The sequence below is a fragment of the Bufo gargarizans genome, chromosome 4 (assembly GCF_014858855.1).
Source record: "Bufo gargarizans isolate SCDJY-AF-19 chromosome 4, ASM1485885v1, whole genome shotgun sequence".
Lineage (NCBI taxonomy): Eukaryota > Metazoa > Chordata > Amphibia > Anura > Bufonidae > Bufo > Bufo gargarizans.
This window is the reverse complement of record NC_058083.1, coordinates 106679546-106698311: the sequence shown is the minus strand read 5'-3', so window position 1 is coordinate 106698311 and position 18766 is coordinate 106679546. Positions and strand designations below refer to the sequence as shown.

Genomic DNA, 18766 nt, shown 5'->3' with positions numbered 1-18766 from the left:
TATTACCTCATGTACCTCATACAATAACCAAAATATCTAACTGACCACATATATCTGCACATACTGCATCTATTATACCTTGTACATGTCACATCAGTACACTGCTCTATATATATATATATATATATATATATATATTTACACACATACTGCATCTATTATACAGTGTACTAGATGCAGTGGACACAGATATGTAGTATACCCACCAGTGTACTGATACATGAGGTACAAGGTATAATAGATGGAGTATGCACAGACATATATATTTTATAAACAATAGAGTACTGATATGTGAGGTATAAGGTATAATACATGCAGCTTGTACAGATATATAGTATATACAGCAGTGTACTGATATGTGAGGTATACGGTATAATACATGCAGTTTGTACAGATACTGTATATAGTATACACAGCAGTGTACTGATATGTGAGGTATACGGTATAATACATGCAGTTTGTACAGATACTGTATATAGTATACACAGCAGTGTACTGATATGTGAGGTATACGGTATAATACATGCAGTTTGTACAGATACTGTATATAGTATACACAGCAGTGTACTGATATGTGAGGTATACGGTATAATACATGCAGTTTGTACAGATACTGTATATAGTATACAGCAGTGTACTAATACTTTTTACTAAGAATATTACTGGATAGAGCCAGACTTTCTTTATAGGAAGCAATAGACTTACCGCTAGTCTATAGGGCTGGTCTGTTGTAAGGACAAGGATTTCTGTGGTAAAGCAGCTACATTGTTACTATTTATTTAATTTTTTTTTTTTTTTACAAGAGGTGGAAAAACCAGAAATATAAATCTATAGTCCCCCCCCCCCCCCCCCCCCGAAAAACTATATATCTCTCTGTTCAGCTTCTCCTGCTCTATAACATGATGCCTACAGATTGCACTGCATTTTGTGGTGACAGGTTCCCTTTAAACACAGAAAATCCAGCTGCCCCAATAGGGCAGGTTTAAAGTGTAATGGTAACTCTTTTCCCTGCCATACAGAAGGTCTGGGGTTCAAATTCCAACAAAGATCTGTAAAATATTTTCTTTAGTAAATGTCTAAGGGGGGAATTTCCCAGCGCCTGATTTCTGCCCTTTTTTTTTTTCAATTGTTTATTTATTATTAATTTTTCAATAATAAACATATGTAAAGCAATATCATGTGTACACGTCATATACGTTACATTAGTACATTGGAAAGCATTAAGAAGAGACCTCAAAGCTCGTATACAAAAGTATATGCCACGAAAATACAAATATAGTATCTATGCATATATAATATAGTATTAGGAATCGTCAGAGTACAATCAACTTCTTATGACAGGATGTCGGTAGAGCTTAGATTTCTGTTTAGATGCACAGACTGCTGCAGGACGTGCTTAATATATGGCAAGGCATATCATCATAAATTAGACGTTTCCTCCGGCAGCACAGAGGATATTAAGAAAGCGCTGATCTTGATAAATCTCCTATGTGCTGGGAAAAAGCCCCTCTCCCATCCCATATCCACCACAACTTCATTAGTATTCACTGAAATGAACACTAATGAGGCTGCCCATGTGGCTGGGCATGGGCCCCTGACTGCAGTACTGGCCTGTTGGCAGCCCTGTCTGTGGACCATGGCATGCACTCAAGTTTACCTGCTGCTCAAGCCTTTCCTGTTTAGGGACCTTGCTTGAGGACGCATTTTTGTTTGTTTCATAGTGGAAGCTGTCTATAGCTATCAAATTGGGCTGTGTTTGTTGAGAGTCACTCATGGATTGCCACATCAAGCAATTGAGTTGGGAAGAGATTTTCAAACCATGGAAATAGAAAAAGTAGTCAACTGTGAATTCTGCTGGCAAGCTGATAACATCTTAGCAATAACTAGACATTTGATGTAACAAAAATATTTTTGACATTAACCTCTTTATCTGAGGGTTTGCACTAAGAACTAGGGGACTGATAAAGAAACAAAGATGGTGACCCTGATTATGATGTAAGTACATCAGTACTCCTACCTCCAAGGTCATTGGATTGCCGCCCTAGTGACACATAAATTCACTGCACCTCCGAAGTACTGACGTTGTAGTTGAGAAGATGTGTTAGGTGTATATTCTGTAGAACTGCATATATATTTATACTGGCAGATAACAAAAAGAAAATAAAGCATCAGTTAGAGGTACTTTTTAGCCTGCATTTAATTGGCTTCCTCTACTGTATGATGCATGCAGGGAAATTATACCTATTTTATATATTACATATATTTGGTATTTTGCAAAGAAGAAAACGTTTTCATTTCACTTGCTAAGTCTCCACAGTAAGTACATCTAAAATAAGTTTTTGTTTTGTAGCCACAGTAAAGAGAGTTTGACTGCAGGTTTAAAGTATACAGTAGAAAAGAAGGACTATATCAAAAAGCAGCACAATCCAAAAATCTAAAATATAATAATCCTTATTATAGGTCCAGCAAGGCAAAAAGTCCTGGTTAACTCATGCACATTTTTTCTGCCCCACGCATATAGCTGGTGGGCACCAGCTTCCTCAGAGGTCTTCTGAAGATTATATACAGTGCAGTGCAAGAGTTTTAGACAGGTGTAGAAAAAAAATCCATAAAATAAGAATGTTTTTAAAAATAGAAGTGTTAATAGTTTATTTTTATCAGTTACCTGCGTGTGGTAAATAAAGGATAGCTTGCTGTGTATTATCATTTATTATTAAAGCACCATTCATTCCATGACGCTGTACATGTGATAAGGGGTGCACATACACAATACAGACAATTACAATAAGCATGAACAAGATGAGTTACAGACTGGTACAGAAGGAGAGAGGGCCCTGCCCATGAGGGTTTACGATCTACAAAGTGTATGGGGCTATATAGCCACAGACCAGTCAGGGCATCATCCATGCTGATCTCTTTCCACTGACGAAAGTACTTGCAGACCAGTATGATAGGCATGTGATCATAGGAATTGAATCATGGAGCAATGGAAGAAGGTGGCTTGGTCTGATGAATCATGTTTTCTTTTACATTATGTGGCCAGGTATAGTTGCATGTCCTTATCTGGGGAACAGATGCCACCAGGATGCACTATGGGAAGAAGGCAAATCGGTAGAGGCAATGTGATGCTCTGGACAATGTTCTGCTGGGAAACACCGGTCCTGTCATTCATGTGAATATTACTTTCACATGTATTACCCAACTAAGCATTGCTACAGACCGAGTATATAATATTCACTTGTGGCAGTTGGCTCTTTTAGTAGGCTAATGCGTCAGGTCATGCATCAAAAATAGTGAATGGTGTGAGGGACATGACAAAGAGTTCAAGGTGTGGCAATAACTGAAACTGGTGAAGCATTCACCCAGCTGTCTGTTGTCATCAGTGCTGGGCTGGAGTACCATGCATCCACTAGAGGAAGTTCTGAGGGGTACCCTCCAGTTATTTACGACATGCCTGTTTTAATTGCTTTCATTGCTGTCATCAATGCATACAGAGGCCCTGTATTCACTAAGAACTAATAGATATTCCTGTCAGTTTCAGATAGGGTTTGCATCTGCCGGAAATAATAAGCTCTTTTGTGGCAGAACTGAACCCGTAGAGGACCCGCGCCGTACATGTATGGCGCAGATGTCCATGACTTAAGGACCAGTGCCGTACATGTACAGCGCTGTGATCGGGTGGGTGCAGGAGACCTGCCTATCCGATCCGCAGCAGGGGTCCGGCAGTCACTGATAGCCGGACCCCCGCTGCATGCGCCGGCATCGGTGAAATCACCAATGCCAGCGCATTAACCCTTAATGTGCCGCGGTCAGTGCTGACCGCGGCACGTGCTATGTCCATGCGGGGATCGGAGCTTCCATCGGGTCCCCGTGCTGCTGTGAGGGGAACCCGATGGCAGGGAAGTCAGCCTGATGCCTTTCTAAGGCATCGTGGCTGCCTTCCGGGAGAGCCTGTGAGATCCAGCCCCCTGGATCTCACAGGAAGGAGGCTGTAATACACTTACAGCCAATGCATCACAATACAGAAGTATTGTGATGCATTGTAAAGGGGATCAGACCCCCAAAAGTTGAAGTCCCAGAGTGAGACAAAAAAAAAGTGTAAAAAAGGTGTCCTTTTCCCAAAACAAAGTAAAAGAAAATTTTAAAAAATAGGGGAAAAAAGAAAAGTAGACATATTAGGTAGCTCCACGTTCATATCGACCAGCTCTATAAAAATATCACATGACCTAACCCCTCAGATGAACACCGTCAAAAAACTAAAATAAAAACTGTGCTAAAAAACATTTTTTGTCACCTTGCATCACTAAAAGTGCAACAGCAAGCAATCAAAAAGGTGTATTCAGTTCAAAATAGTACCAATCTAACCTTCACCTCATCCCACAAGACAATTAGCCTAAGACAATTAGCCTAAGACAATCTTCAACAAAAAAAAAACTATGGCTTTCAGAATATAGAGACACTAAAACATCATTTTTTTGGTTTAAAAAATGCTGTTATTGTGTAAAACTTAAGTAAATAAAAAAGTATACATATTAGGTATCGCCGCGTCCGTAAGAACCTGCTGTATAAAAATATCACATGAACTAAGTGTGTCAAAAAAGCAATTTTTTGTCACCTTACATCACAAAGTGTAATACCAAGCAATTAAAAAGTCCTATGCACCCTAACATAGTACCAATCAAACCGTCATCTCATACCGAAAAAAATGAGCCCCTACATAAGACAGTCGCCAAAAAATAAAAATAAAAAATAAGGCTTTCAAAAATGCTTTATTATGTAAAACTGAAACAAACAACCCAAAAATAGTCATATTTGGTATTGTCGCATCCGTAACAACCTGCTCTATAAAAATAGCACATGATCTAACCTGTCAGATGAACGTTGTAAATAACAAAAAATAAAAACTGTCAAAAAGGTAATTTTTTGTTACCTTGCCTCACAAAAAGTGTAATATAGAGCAACCAAAAATCATATATACCCTAAAATATTACCAACAAAACTGCCACCTTATCCCGTAGTTTCCAAAATGGGGTAACTTTTTTGGAGTTTCTATTCCAAGGGTGTATCAGGGGGGCTTCAAGTGGGACATGGTGTAAAAAAACCAGTCGAGCAAAATCTGCCTTCCAAAAACCGTATGGCATTCCTTTCATTCTGCGCCCTGCCGTGTGCCCATACAGCAGTTTACGGCCACATATGGGGTGTTTCTGTAAACTACAGTTTCAGGGCCATAAATATTTAGTTTTGTTTGGCTGTTAACCCTAACTTTGTTACTGGAAAAAATTTATCAAAATGGAAAATCTGCCAAAAAAGTGAAATTCTGAAATTTCATCTCCATTTTCCATTAATTCTTGTGGAACACCTAAACAATTAACAAAGTTTGTAAAATCAGTTTTGAATACCTTGAGGGGTGTAGTTTCTAAAATGGGGTCATTTTGGGGTCATTTATATTATGTAAGCCTCACAAAATGACTTCAGACCTGAACTGGTCCTTAAAAAGTGGGTTTTGGAAAATGTCAAGATTTGCTTCTAAACTTTTAAGCCTTCTAACGTCCCCAAAAATAAAATGGCATTCACAAAATGATCCAAACATGAAGTAGACATATGGGGAATGTAAAGTGATAACTATTTTTGGAGGTATTACTATCTATTATAAAAGTAGAGAAATTGAAATTTTACATAATTTTTTTGTAAATTTGGTATTTATTTATAAAAAAAATTGAAATATTTTGACTCAAATTTACCACTGTCATGAAGTTCAATATATGACGAGAAAACAATCTCAGAATGGCTTGGTTAAGTAAAAGCGTTTTAAAGTTATCACAACATAAAGTGACACATGTAAGATTTGCAAAAAATGGCCTGGTCCTTAAGGTGAAAAATGGCAAGATCCTGAAGGGGTTAAACAGGACCTGTCACCAATTTTTAAATCTGTGTGCCATACATATTTCATGGCTATCCCCTGAGTATGCCAGTATTTCTTTATGTTGCTGGGACACCCTATTCCTGAGATATGGCTCCATTTGTTCTGGCAACCTATATGCAAACAATATGTGGTTTGGCAAGGGGGCAGATACCACATCTCATCTCCTAAGGTGGAGTCATCTTCATTGGTCTTATACCATCCTCTCATTGCTGACAGTGTCAGAGTGGCCTTCTCCAGCATGATCTCGTGAGATATACCTTGCCTATTTTTAGTCAAGAAGTCTCTGAAGAATATAAATTCTTCCAAGCTTAGAATATCTTAAGCTAAAGTATTTCTCAAATTACACTATATATCATTGGTGTAAGACTGGTGGCTCTAATGGGCTATACCTTCGGGGCCTGACTCACCTATTGCTTTTGTATCTGTCTGTGTATTATCTCATCTTCAGATCCCTGAAACAAAGACCTCATGGGAGATAAAATTTTAAATTATCCAGCTATGACATGTATTTTTTGGTGTGGACATTATAGTAGTCCTAAAGCGGTTTTCTTACTATACATATTTCTGGCATATCCATAGGCTCTGACATTAGTATTTGACTAATGGCAGTCTCACCATATATAATAGGAGCACCCTCACTTAGCCGTTTCTGCATGTCCTGACAGAGTGACCATGCTAAGTGCAGCTACCTTTCCAGTAAAGACCAAGGGAAATGGTGAATGCAATGTGCGATCCTCTTATTAAGTCCGGGTCCACATCTGAGACCTTTGGTTGAGCACCATTGCATTAGAATGTTCTTCCATTTGCCTAGTATTGGCAAAAAACAAACACATGTGTCTTTAACTGTGGGAACCAGGCCTCTGGTTTGTTGTGCCTGGTATTTCTTGAGCTGCTATGCAAAATTTGCCTCAGAAATTCAGAGACCGTAAAACCCTTTGTATTGTGAAGGCCTCATTAAAGCCGGCAGATACACCTAGTGGTGGCTGTTCTGCAAGTAATGACTTCTTCCATAAAAGCAGAAGCTTACCAAAATCTATCCGAGCCATTTGTGAGGTGCTTTAAATATGTCAATGTCTACCTTCCTTGCCTTCCCTCGACTGTTCGTTTCCTAGCGACCACAGTCTGCAAAGAGACGATTGGCTGAGGAAAAAGCCAATAACTCAGGAACGACTGCTGTTACAGAATGTAAGGCTTTCCTGGTAGAGAATGTAAGGCTTTCCTGCTGGAGAGAATTAAATACCTCCATCTCACTGCTAGCACTGGAAGACATCTATGCTGCCTCCATTACAGCAGATTGCTCTTCCTGCATCATAGATTTTAATGGATGGAAAGCTCTGGAATTGGGTGCTGAATCCTGCAGGAAGATAGTCATTGTGCTGCATGCTCCGTGCCTCTCCGAACACTATGCACAGCAGATAGATCCCTGCTGCTGACAGCTGCAACACAGACCTTTTGTTTGTGGCTACGAAGCCTTGAGAGCTGCACCGCTTGCTTGTCTCAGGCCAAGACATGGCAAGAGGATCCGATCGAGCCAGGCAGAAATGGAGCACACTTCATGCCATCCTTCGCTGCAACATGAACCCTGAGACCCAACACATTGTAGTCTTTGTCATCTTGATCTTTCTCATCTTTATTAATGTGGTGTTGATGTTTCTGCTGGCCTTTTCTTGAGTCCACCAGCGACCTGGGATTGTCTTGGAACATGGCTCCAAATCATGAGGTCAGCTTGCCATTGTCTGACTCCTAAAAAAACCTCTCTTGGTCACCTTGACGATGTGTCTGGTACCAAATTATTACTTGTGCCTTGAAGACATACAATTCACAAGATGGAGAGACTTCATTACATAACTGCTGGGAAGCCGAGTCCCTTTTTTACATGCTAGTATACCTTATTATGAGGGTTTTGAAAATATTCAGCTAATGGCAACCAATTTTTCCAGATATTTGCATTGGATTAATTACAAAATTGCTTCTCTTGACATTGCTCTGGTGGGTTACAGAGTGTCAGCCATAGATTCTCTTCAGGTATTACATGCATATGGAGGACAGGAACCCATGCTTAATGAGAGCCTTGATTATCTGTCATCTTCTCTTTGTTCTTGTACTGTGACTGTGATACACTGCTATGTTCTGTTTCGGTAATGCATGGTGGCCCATTATTATGGGAAACACATTCCTTCTGCAATCGCATTTTCTGGACTCCATGGATTGCCCTGGGTAGTACCGTTATTCAAAATTCAGAAATACCTGTATTTTATTTCATTATTTCATGTCTATGCTGTGCACCTTGTGTCATGCATATCCATAGTTATATGTACTCAGAAAGAGAAAATACAGTCAGCAAAATCTTGTGATATTAAGTGGAATTGAGTGTGAAATGACAGCCTTATGTCTGTGTTGTATATTACTGGGAACATGATGCTTGTAGTGTTGGTTGGGTAGCCCGGAGTGGTCAGGCTTGCAGAAAACATAAAGCAAGGATTTGGGGGCTCTTTGTAGCAAGGCTTATACCGGTAGAAAGACTGATGCTAGAGGAGGCATTTTATCATACATTTCGTCATACAGTTATGTAAATGTGTGAATTCATGCAGATTATATTTTTTGTTATTTCGACAGAAATGTCAGTATAAATTCACTCTCAGAGGAAAAAAAAAAGACAAAGTAAGCCAAATTTGATACATATACCATATGATGCCTCGAATGATCTTGTATGAAAATGTTTTTTTCTAGCATCATTTTAATACCAAAATTGCCTTCAATTTGGGGCTGTGTGTATCACATGGAGGCCCCGGTGAGCACTATTGAAATTTCTGTGATGTTAGAAGAGTGTAGCCCATGTTAGAAGTCCAGTGTTAAGCCTAGAACATGTATGTTTTTCATGTGCCAAATTGTATGTTTTCTGTTGCTTTTCATTTTTGCCGTTTCATTATGTAGCTAAAGACCTCGGTATGCACTTTCAAGAAAAATAAATATCTTTTTTAATCAATTCTTGTATTATTATACAATATTTAGGACAAATAAAGCCTGACAAGGTAAAATGGTTAGAGAATGCTTAATTATACACAGAGGGTTTCGTGCCATGCCGTTGCCCTAATATCAGTCAACTGGAAGATACAATTGAACTTATTGTATATGTTCCAGACGTTCACGTAAGCACTTCCCCTCCGCCCAGTCAGCAGAGCTGAGAGGACACACTTCCTTGCAGCATCAGTTCCTTGGTAAGAGGAAGTGATCAGAGTTGAGGAGGAGGAGCTTACTTTTTTGGCTTCTTTTTTTGGTGCTTTGGGGACACTAGATGTTCAAAATTGGCTCCAGGTGTTCAGGTTTAATAAGGTATTGTACCAACATCCAAATTTAGGAATCAGCAGTCTGGGTAACAGACAATAGCTGTAGCAAAGACATGACTTTTAGGGACAAGTACTGTCATTTACTCATGAATGTCTGTTGACAGAATGTCAAAAATTTCCAACCGGAAAAAGTACAAAAGTACAAATTGCTATGATACATCGAAAGGCTCTATGTAATCTATCTATATCTATCTCTCATCTATCTATACCTATCTATCTATTCATAGCTATCTATCCCCAATAATGAATCCCCCTCCCCACCCCATGTGTCTTATGGGCATAAAGAAGCTGTAGAACCAACCTCCATACACACCTTCTGTAGCATCTGAGGACTCATGTTCCTGTAAGGAAGGAGTAGCTCCAATAGTGTCTGGTGTTCTTATACAGTGCAAGAGCCTTCATTGTGATGTCATGTGCTCATTTGCATATGGTGTTGTCCATCTGTTGCCCTTTAAACTGTGGAAACCCCTTTTAATTTCCTCTTAGACTGAAAACTTCCCATCCATTGGATCTTGTGGACGAAAATGTGAAAAGAGGCCACGATTAGCTATTATCTACTAAATGGGCATCTGTAATAAAATGGCTGTACAGTGCACTTCATATCTATCATCTATATATCTCATATCAATCTATCTCAAATCCAGCATCAGATTGGCACACGACAGTACCAATGGATCCTCCAGTGGGCCCAAGCTCTGATAGGGTCCAGAGAAAAAAAAACATTTGGAGATGCCCTTGGAGACAATAAATTGGCCCTAGGGTCTACTTCTTTGAAACAAAACATATTAGACTTTATTGATGATATGGGGGTTGGGCCCTGAGAATAATTTCCTCTGGTGGGCCCAAGGAGCCCCAGTCCAACCCGGGATATGAGACACGAAATTGACAAATAGGACAATTGAAATAAAAATTCCCGATCCTTTTTTCCCCACTTTTCTCTGTGGGTTTGGCCTTTATTCTTCTAATGTTTATGGACTGCAAAACATAACTTCATATCTATGGTGTGAAGATATAAACTGCTCATATTTTAGAATTTGACAACATATAGTGTATATGCTGAAAATCACCATGTATTATGTAAAAATAAATTTCTGCCCACCTTCTCCATTCTGACTATAGGCACTGAAAATAATAATTTCCAATATAAAGTCCTTGCTTAAAGGAAACCTGTTAGGTCCATTATGCAGACTTTACTGAGGGCGGTATGAAGAAGTGACAGACATGCTGATTTCACCAATGTGTCCCTTATGTGATAAAGTGCAGCAGATTTTGAGAACTTACATGGTAATCTTTGTAGTGCAGGCTGCCGGTGAGCAGTATGATAGATTCAGGACAGGCAGGCTTCCCCTGCCATCCCGCCACTGACAGATTTATCACTATGCATAGTAATAAGGAGAATTCATGCACTCTTATGGCATATTGCTAGGATATGCTGTTAAGTTATGAATATTAGCATGCTGTGTAGGGATTTGCAGCACAGATCTATTCAAATAAGGTCACTGCGCAATGGTGGTTGCAGGAAAAAAACGTTGAAAGAGTTGCAGGTCTGAAAGGGGTTGTCCCATTAAGACAACTTATCCACAGGAAAGGGAATTAGTGTCTGATTAGTGGGGGTCTGGGGCCCGCCAATGACCACACTTGGGGCCCACTCTCCCCTTTTTCAATGGAGTAACAGTCACGCTCCACTCTGTTCAGGACTATGGGGCTGCCAGAGATAGTAGAGTACAGGCGCTTATCAATCTCAGGCAGCCCCATAGAGTTCAATGAGCAACAGACATGCATGTGTGTGCTCCATTCAACGGGGAGCAAAAGCCCCCCGTTTTAATGATCTCTGGGGTTCCAGCCGTCGGATCTCTGCCGATCAAACACTAATAGGGGTTCTTAGGGGTCTGAGCAATTGGATATCCTTGATTAACAAGTTATTGGATATCCTATTGTTAGTGGGAATCCCCTTCAAGGGCTGATGTCAGTATGTGCACCAGTACTGGTCCATGCCTCAATTTGTTAATAGTGCTGGACACCCCTGCTGCATCGCTGCAATTGTATCCTGAAATAAGCTTAAGAGGGTAATTTCTAGCACCTACACATACAGGAAGGCTTCTCCTCCTGCTCAGGTCCTAGCAGACTTAGGGTTCCAGTGAATACAAAAAGTCTACAAGACAGAGGTTGATCTTACTAAGTGCTCCAACATATTACAAATGAATTGCAGCTGACACGTGACTGTGAGAAACCTAGCCAAGGAGTCATCCATCATCATGCAAGAAGTCATCAGTTCCATTGAAAGTAACACAACACACCTGCTCTGTGTTAAAAGAGAATTTCCATGGTTTAAGGCAGTGGTGCCCAACCATTTTTTGTCTGAGGGCCGCTCTAGACATGGTATCAATTTTGCGGGCCAGTACCAGGTAGCTTTGCAAGAAATAAATGCAAACACTGTGAGGGGGCACGTGTGAGCATTACTACTGTGAAGGGGCAAATATTTGGGCATTTTTTCTGTGAAGAGGCACATCTTGGCATTTTTACTGTAAAGGGGGTATCTTTACCATGTAGGGGGCACATGTGAGCATTACTACTGTGAAGGGGCACATCTGGGCATTACCCATGTAAAAGGGGTGCAGCTGGGCATTACAACTGTGAAGGGGGCACATCTGGGCATTACTATTGTGAAGGGGGCACATTTGGGCATTACCACTGTGAAGGGGGAACATGTGGGCATTACCACTGTGAAGGGGGCACATGTGGGCATTGCTACTGTGAAGGGGGCACATCTGGGCATTACCACTGTGAAGGGGGCACATTTGGGCAATACCTTTGTGAAGGGGGCAGATCTGGATATTACCACTGTGAAGGTACACATCTGGGCATTACCACTGTGAAGGGGGCACATTTGGGTATTACCACTCTGAAGGTGGCACATCTGGGCATTACTACTGTGAAGGGGCACATCTGGGCATTACCACTGTGAATGGGGGCACAATTGGGTATTACCACTGTGAAGGTGGCACATCTGGGCATTACATAGAAACATAGAAACATAGAATGTGTCGGCAGATAAGAACCATTTGGCGGCATGAGCACCTCCCTCTTTCTACTAGTAATGCCTCTCCCTATACACCCAAGCATTCTGCTAGCATTTCCTGCTGCTCTATGACATTGTCTGCCTACCTTTAAGTCTTCTGAAATAATGAACCCTAAATCCCTTTCCTCAGATACTGAGGTTAGGACTGTATCACTGATTTTATATTCTGCTCTTGGGTTTTTACGCCCCAGGTGCATTATTTTGCACTTATCAACATTAAATGTTAGTTGCCAGATTTTTGACCATTCCTCTAGTTTCCTAAATCCTTTTCCATTTGGTGTATCCCTCCAGGAACATCAACCCTGTTACAAATCTTTGTGTCATCAGCAAAAAGACACACCTTACCATCGAGGCCTTCTGCAATTTCGCTTATAAAGATATTAAACAATATGGGTCCCAGAACAGATCCCTGAGGTACCCCACTGGTAACAAGACCTTGGTCTGAATATACTCCATTGACTACAACCCTCTGTTGCCTGTCCCTCAGCCACTGCCTAATCCATTCAACAATATGGGAGTCCAAGCCCAAAGACTGCAATTTATTGATAAGCCTTCTGTGTGGGACAGTATCGAAAGCCTTACTGAAGTCTAGATAAGCGATGTCTACTGCACCTCCGCCATCTATTATTTTAGTCACCCAATCAAAAAAATCAATAAGATTAGTTTGACATGATCTCCCTGAAGTAAACCCATGCTGTTTTTCATCTTTCAATCCATGGGATTTTAGATGTTCCACAATCCTCTCCTTAAGTATGGTTTCCATTAATTTCCCCACTATTGATGTCAGGCTTACTGGCCTATAGTTGCCCGATTCCTCCCTACTACCTTTCTTGTGAATCGGCACAACATTTGCTAATTTCCAATCTTCTGGGACGACTCCTGTTGCCAGTGATTGGTTAAATAAATCTGTTAATGGTTTTGCTAGTTCACTGCTGAGCTCTTTTAATAGCTTTGGGTGTATCCCATCAGGCCCCTGTGACTTATTTGTATTGATTTTAGACAGCTGACTTAGAACCTCTTCCTCTGTAAAGACACATGCATCAAAAGATTCATTAGTCTTATTTCCTAACTGAGGTCCTTTTCCTTCATTTTCCTTCGTAAAGACTGAACAGAAGTATTCATTGAGGCAGTCAGCTAGTTCTTTATCTTCTTCCATATACCTTCCTTCTTTTGTTTTTAATTTTGTAATTCCTTGTTTTAGTTTCCTTTTTTCATTTATGTATCTGAAGAATGCCTTATCGCCTTTTTTCCCTGACTGAGCTAATTTCTCTTCTGCCTGTGCTTTAGAAGCTCTTATAACTTGTTTGGCCTCTCTCTGCCTAATCTTGTAAATTAGCCCGTCATCCTCGTTTTTTTTTTTTTTTTTTTAATAATTCCTAAATGCTATCTTTTTGTTTTTAATGATTTTGGCCACTTCTGCTGAGTACCACAGTGGTCTTTTCCTTTTTTTGCTTTTACTGACAAGCCTAATGCAATTTTCTGTTGCCTTCAATAGTGCCTCTTTTAAGTAGTCCCATTTCTCCTGGACTCCAATGAAACTGTTCCAATCTGAAAGGGACTTGTATACCACTAATCTAATTTTAGAAAAGTCACTTTTTCTAAAATCTAAAACTTTTGTTTTTGTGTGGTGTGACTCAGTCACTGTACTTATAGTAAACCACACTGACTGGTGATCACTAGATCCCAAGCTTTCCCCTACAGTAATATCATATACCAAATTCCCATTTGTGAATACTAAATCTAAAATGGCCTCCTTGCGGGTTGGCTCCTCAACTACTTGTTGTAGAGCTAATCCCAGTAGGGAATTTAGAATATCTGTACTCCTGGCAGAACTAGCTATTTTGGTTTTCCAGTTTACATCAGGAAGATTGAAGTCTCCCATAATGATAACTTCCCCCTTCAATGTCATTTTAGCTATTTCCTCAACTAGTAGATCATCTAATTATTTGACTTGGCTAGGTGGTCTAAATATCACACCTACATGAGTTACCTTATGATTATCAAGCTGCAAGGTAACCCAAACTGACTCTAAATTGTTCTCGCTAACGTGTATCAAATTAGATTTTATGCTGTCTTTCACATACAGGGCCACCCCTCCCCCTTCTTGCCTTCTCTGTCTTTCCTGTATAGAGAGAACCCTGGTATTGATATATCCCAGTCATTACTCCCCTTGAACCACGTCTCAGTAACAGCCACTACATCTATATTCTCAGATGCCATTATAGTCTCAAGTTCATTGATCTTATTCCCTAAACTGCAAGCATTTGTAGATAAGAATCTGAGCTTGTCATTTCTTAACCTTTGTGCTACTGGCATCTTCTGGCATTGTTCCGGGGGGCAGTCGGACTGCTGGATTATCACTCTTTTGCCCCCCTTTCCTAGTTTAAATCCTCCTTAACAAATACTTGGAACTGTTCACGAGGACATTCGTTCCTTTGAGAGAAAGATGCAAACCATCTTTCTTGTACAGTTCTTTTCCATTACTACTGTGAAGGGGCACATCTGGGCATTACCACTGTGAAGGGGCACATCTGGGCATTACCATTGTGAAGGAGGCACATTTGGGCATTACCACTGTGAAGGGGGCACATCTGGGTATTACCACCGTGAAGGAGTACATCTGGGCATTTCCACTGTGAAAGGGGCACATGTGAGCTTTATTACTGTAAAGGGGCCACTCTCTCTACTGTCAGCCACAGCGCAGACCACCGCTACCAGTGTCACAATTCCAACCAAGACCAATGAACACCACTCATGTCCTGGCCTTCTCAAGCAACAAGGAGGGGTTCCCTTCTTACTCCTCAAAGGCATGTACCTGTGGACCCCCTGCCACATGGACACCACTGGCCCTTCAGGATATATACCAACTCTCCTCACTAAGGTACCAGCCACACTCACAGGGGGCAGCCCTCCTGAAACCACATTGCTCACACACAGACCACTGTCGCCTGTGCCCGCCATTAAGCAGTAAGGTGGTCAGCCTTCCTTCCTCCGCACGTAGCAGCACACACATCCAGACACAGCACTGCCGTTACAAACAACTACTGGGCCACGGGAACGGCGGGAACTTATTACACTTACATTTGTTCCGTGAGTTGCCTTGATGTTTAGAATGGAGATTCAGTACTGCGCCACAGCAGCTGCCCAGGCGTGTTGCTTCTTCTCCTTCTTCTTCCACTGTGCGCAAGCTCCGCCTCCAGTCATTGCGCAGGCCGTAGGTTGGGCATCACTGATTTAAGGCAATTAATATGATCCATTCACTTTACGGTACATCCACATAGGAAAGAAATGCTGCGGATTTTCCATGTGGAATATGGCCATTTTCTCCAAAACAGATTGAGATTCAGTGGATTTTTTTTTTTTCTATTTTAAAATCAGCAGCATGTCAGTTTCTGGTTTGGATGTTTTAAGATGGTAAATTCCATGGTAAAATCTGCAGCAGATTTTCAGCAAAATATGACAGTGGATCTGCGGTGGAGTTTTCTTTTGTGTGTGAACCTGGACTAAGAAGAAAGCTGAAGTCAAAAACCTGTTCTTGGAACACTGCAATTAACCTGAGATGAGTCCTGTCCCTGACTAATCTCACGTACAGGACTCATCTCAGGTTAATTAGCATATGTATCAAATAGTTTTCTTTACACAATAAAAGCACACAGAGCTATGGGACTGGGTATTGCGGATGTGCTAGCGGCAGTGGCGTACCTACCATATAGGCAGATCACACAGCTGCTATGGGGCCTGTGAGGAAGAGGGGCCCGCAGTGGACGAGAATCCCCGCCCCCGTCTATCTTTCTAACTGTCTCCCGTCTACTAGCCCCGCCTCCCGCCTGCTAGCTCCGCCTCCCGCCTGTTAGCTCCATCATGCCTGATTCCTTTGGATTGCCACAACCCCACCAGTAATGAAGTAAGTGATGACTTGTAGGTGAGGACAGTGTAGAGGTGTATGTGTGGAGGGGAGGGCGGGGGGGGGGGGGTCACTCAGCTTTCCCAGGCTGTTCCTCTGCACATATGCCATTCAGAACAGGAGGAAAGCTGGGTGCTATTATGTAATGTGACTCAGCTTTCCTGATGTCCTGCATGGCACAAGTGCAGAGGCAGGAGAAGATATGAGGGGAGGTGGGAGTTGTGTTACTCAGCTTTCTCATGTCTCTCCACATGTGCCATGCAGGACAGCAGAAAAGCTGGGTGCTATTACATCATGTGATGTCACTCAGATTTCCTGCAAGGCATGAATGCAGATAATAAGAACATGGAAAGGGGTGGGGGAGGGGTTCACTCAGCTTTCCCAGAGACTCCTGTCTCTGCACATGTGTCATGCAGGATAGCGGGTAATGTCCGTGTCTCCCAGCTGTCCTGCATGACACAGAGGATGGGGGAAGGGGGGCACTCACTTCCTCACACTTTTCTCATGTCTCTGCGCATGTGCCATGCTGGACAGCCCGAAAGTTGGGTGCTATTACATCATGTAATGCCCCAGATTCTTGTCAATATATGCTGAACACCGCCAGAACCTACCAGATCCCATTCACTATAATGGGTCTGTTGGGTTCCGGCATGAGTACTGCCATTTTGTAGAACAAAATACTGCTGCATGAGGTGGGGCAGGGGAGAAGTTAGTGAGGGTAGTGAGAGGAGCCAGGGCGTATAGTGGGATTGACTAGGAAAGGGCATGGGGGCCCACTCTAAATTCTTGCTATAGGGCCCAATGATTTCTATGTACGCCCCTGGCTAGCGGCCATCTAGCAACCCATGTCCTCAGCTATATATACAAAATCCCGGTGACAGGTTCCCTTTAAAATCTCATAGGTTGGAGGTATATGGTGATATTAATTAATCAATGTAAAGTGCAAGTGCAAACATATTCATAAGGTAGTATGAACCATGCATACATATAATACTATTGCTGACCACAGTATGTAAATCTCAGCAGATATCCAGTGTTGCTTCTACTAGGCTTATAGGTACTATATAAAGTGCATCAATAAAGTTGATAAATAGGCATCACAGAAAAATGTTACATAGAGGCCAAATGCTAGTGTTATGCAACAAATGGTACTGCAAGATCAAAACATAGTTGCCAAGCTATACCAAAATATAATATCTGGTCAACATAATGCAGTACATACTGACCCAAAATATACATCCCGCAGTACCACACACGGGATCCAGCGCACAGACTGGTGAGGAACAGGAACCAGTCTGTACCGTGGGAACAGGTCCACTGACCGGTCGCTCCTAACGAGATAAGTAGAGTCTTTCTGCTCAAACCCCCAGTTGTGATTGCGGCTAATGCTACACTGCCACACAATGGGAGACTATGAAGCTTGATTCATATCGATACAGTTGTTGTTATTAACCACTGCAGAGCATTTTTGTGAAACTTATAGTGACCCGCCCCCACCTGAGTGTGAGTCATTGACACTGATGCTGACGTCAATTTCTGTAGGCCCCTGACGAACTGAAATACATCAGAGAAACGCGTCGGGCTATCTTATTTATTGTTGATAATCTCAGCATTATCCAATCACGAGTGACAGGTGATTTACGGACGTGACACCCGAATATATATTCTCTTGCAGGACATAGGTCATCACTGGTCTAATGTTGCGTTACACAGTTGCTTCCCAGGGCTCTGGGAGTGTATCTGTGGGTGGTATATGATCTGTCACTAGGGATCTCTCCCCCCCCCCCCCTTTCCTACCCCTTCAGGACGAAGCTGGGCAGTCAGAGCACTGCACAGGGACTTATTTAGGGGCGGTGTAGGAGGTTGTGGTGCACTGGGAAAAGGACCCTCTGATTAGGGTAATAATAGTGGCAGAGACCCAGCACCCCCTTTCCCCTTACCCTCCCTAGGAGTACTGTTTACCCACCCCAGAGTGGGGTGGACACCTACCCTATCTCTTCTTTGCATTATCATCTAAGGGCATTTATTTTATTATAATTAATAATAAAAGTTACATTTTAAGGTTACCATTTTTCCATATATTTTTCTACGCCATCTTCAGAGTGGCAATACAATTGAATCTAATGCCCTGCAAGAGCTGAAGGACCTGTGATGACATCACAGTCCATGTGATCAGTTCTAAATGCAGTAAGCATACCAACCAAAAGTAAACAATCCCGTGAGTAAAGCCACCACTATATACCGTATTTTTCGCCCTATAAGACGCACCGGCCCATAAGACGCACCTACAGATGTACCATGGTTAGCACTCCTTTTTTCTGAGTTTGGTTATCTAATCTAAGCAAACACCTTCAATTGCTTTTCAATGGCTTTTGTCTCAAGATAATGAAATGAGTTAAGAAATTTGAGTTAACAGAGGGAGTGCTAACCATGGTACATCTGTAGGTTTTTGGGGAGGAAAATAAGAAAAAATATATTTTTAACCAAAAGGTGTGCTTTTGGTGGGTTTGGAA

General features: G+C 41.6%; 1 protein-coding gene across 5 annotated transcripts in view; it reads left to right on the top strand.

The window, feature by feature from the left end:
* The window catches only part of ARHGEF4 (Rho guanine nucleotide exchange factor 4), a 229001-nt gene that overhangs the window by 166894 nt on the left and 43341 nt on the right, over window positions 1–18766 (top strand). The gene's annotated exons all lie outside the window — the stretch shown is intronic.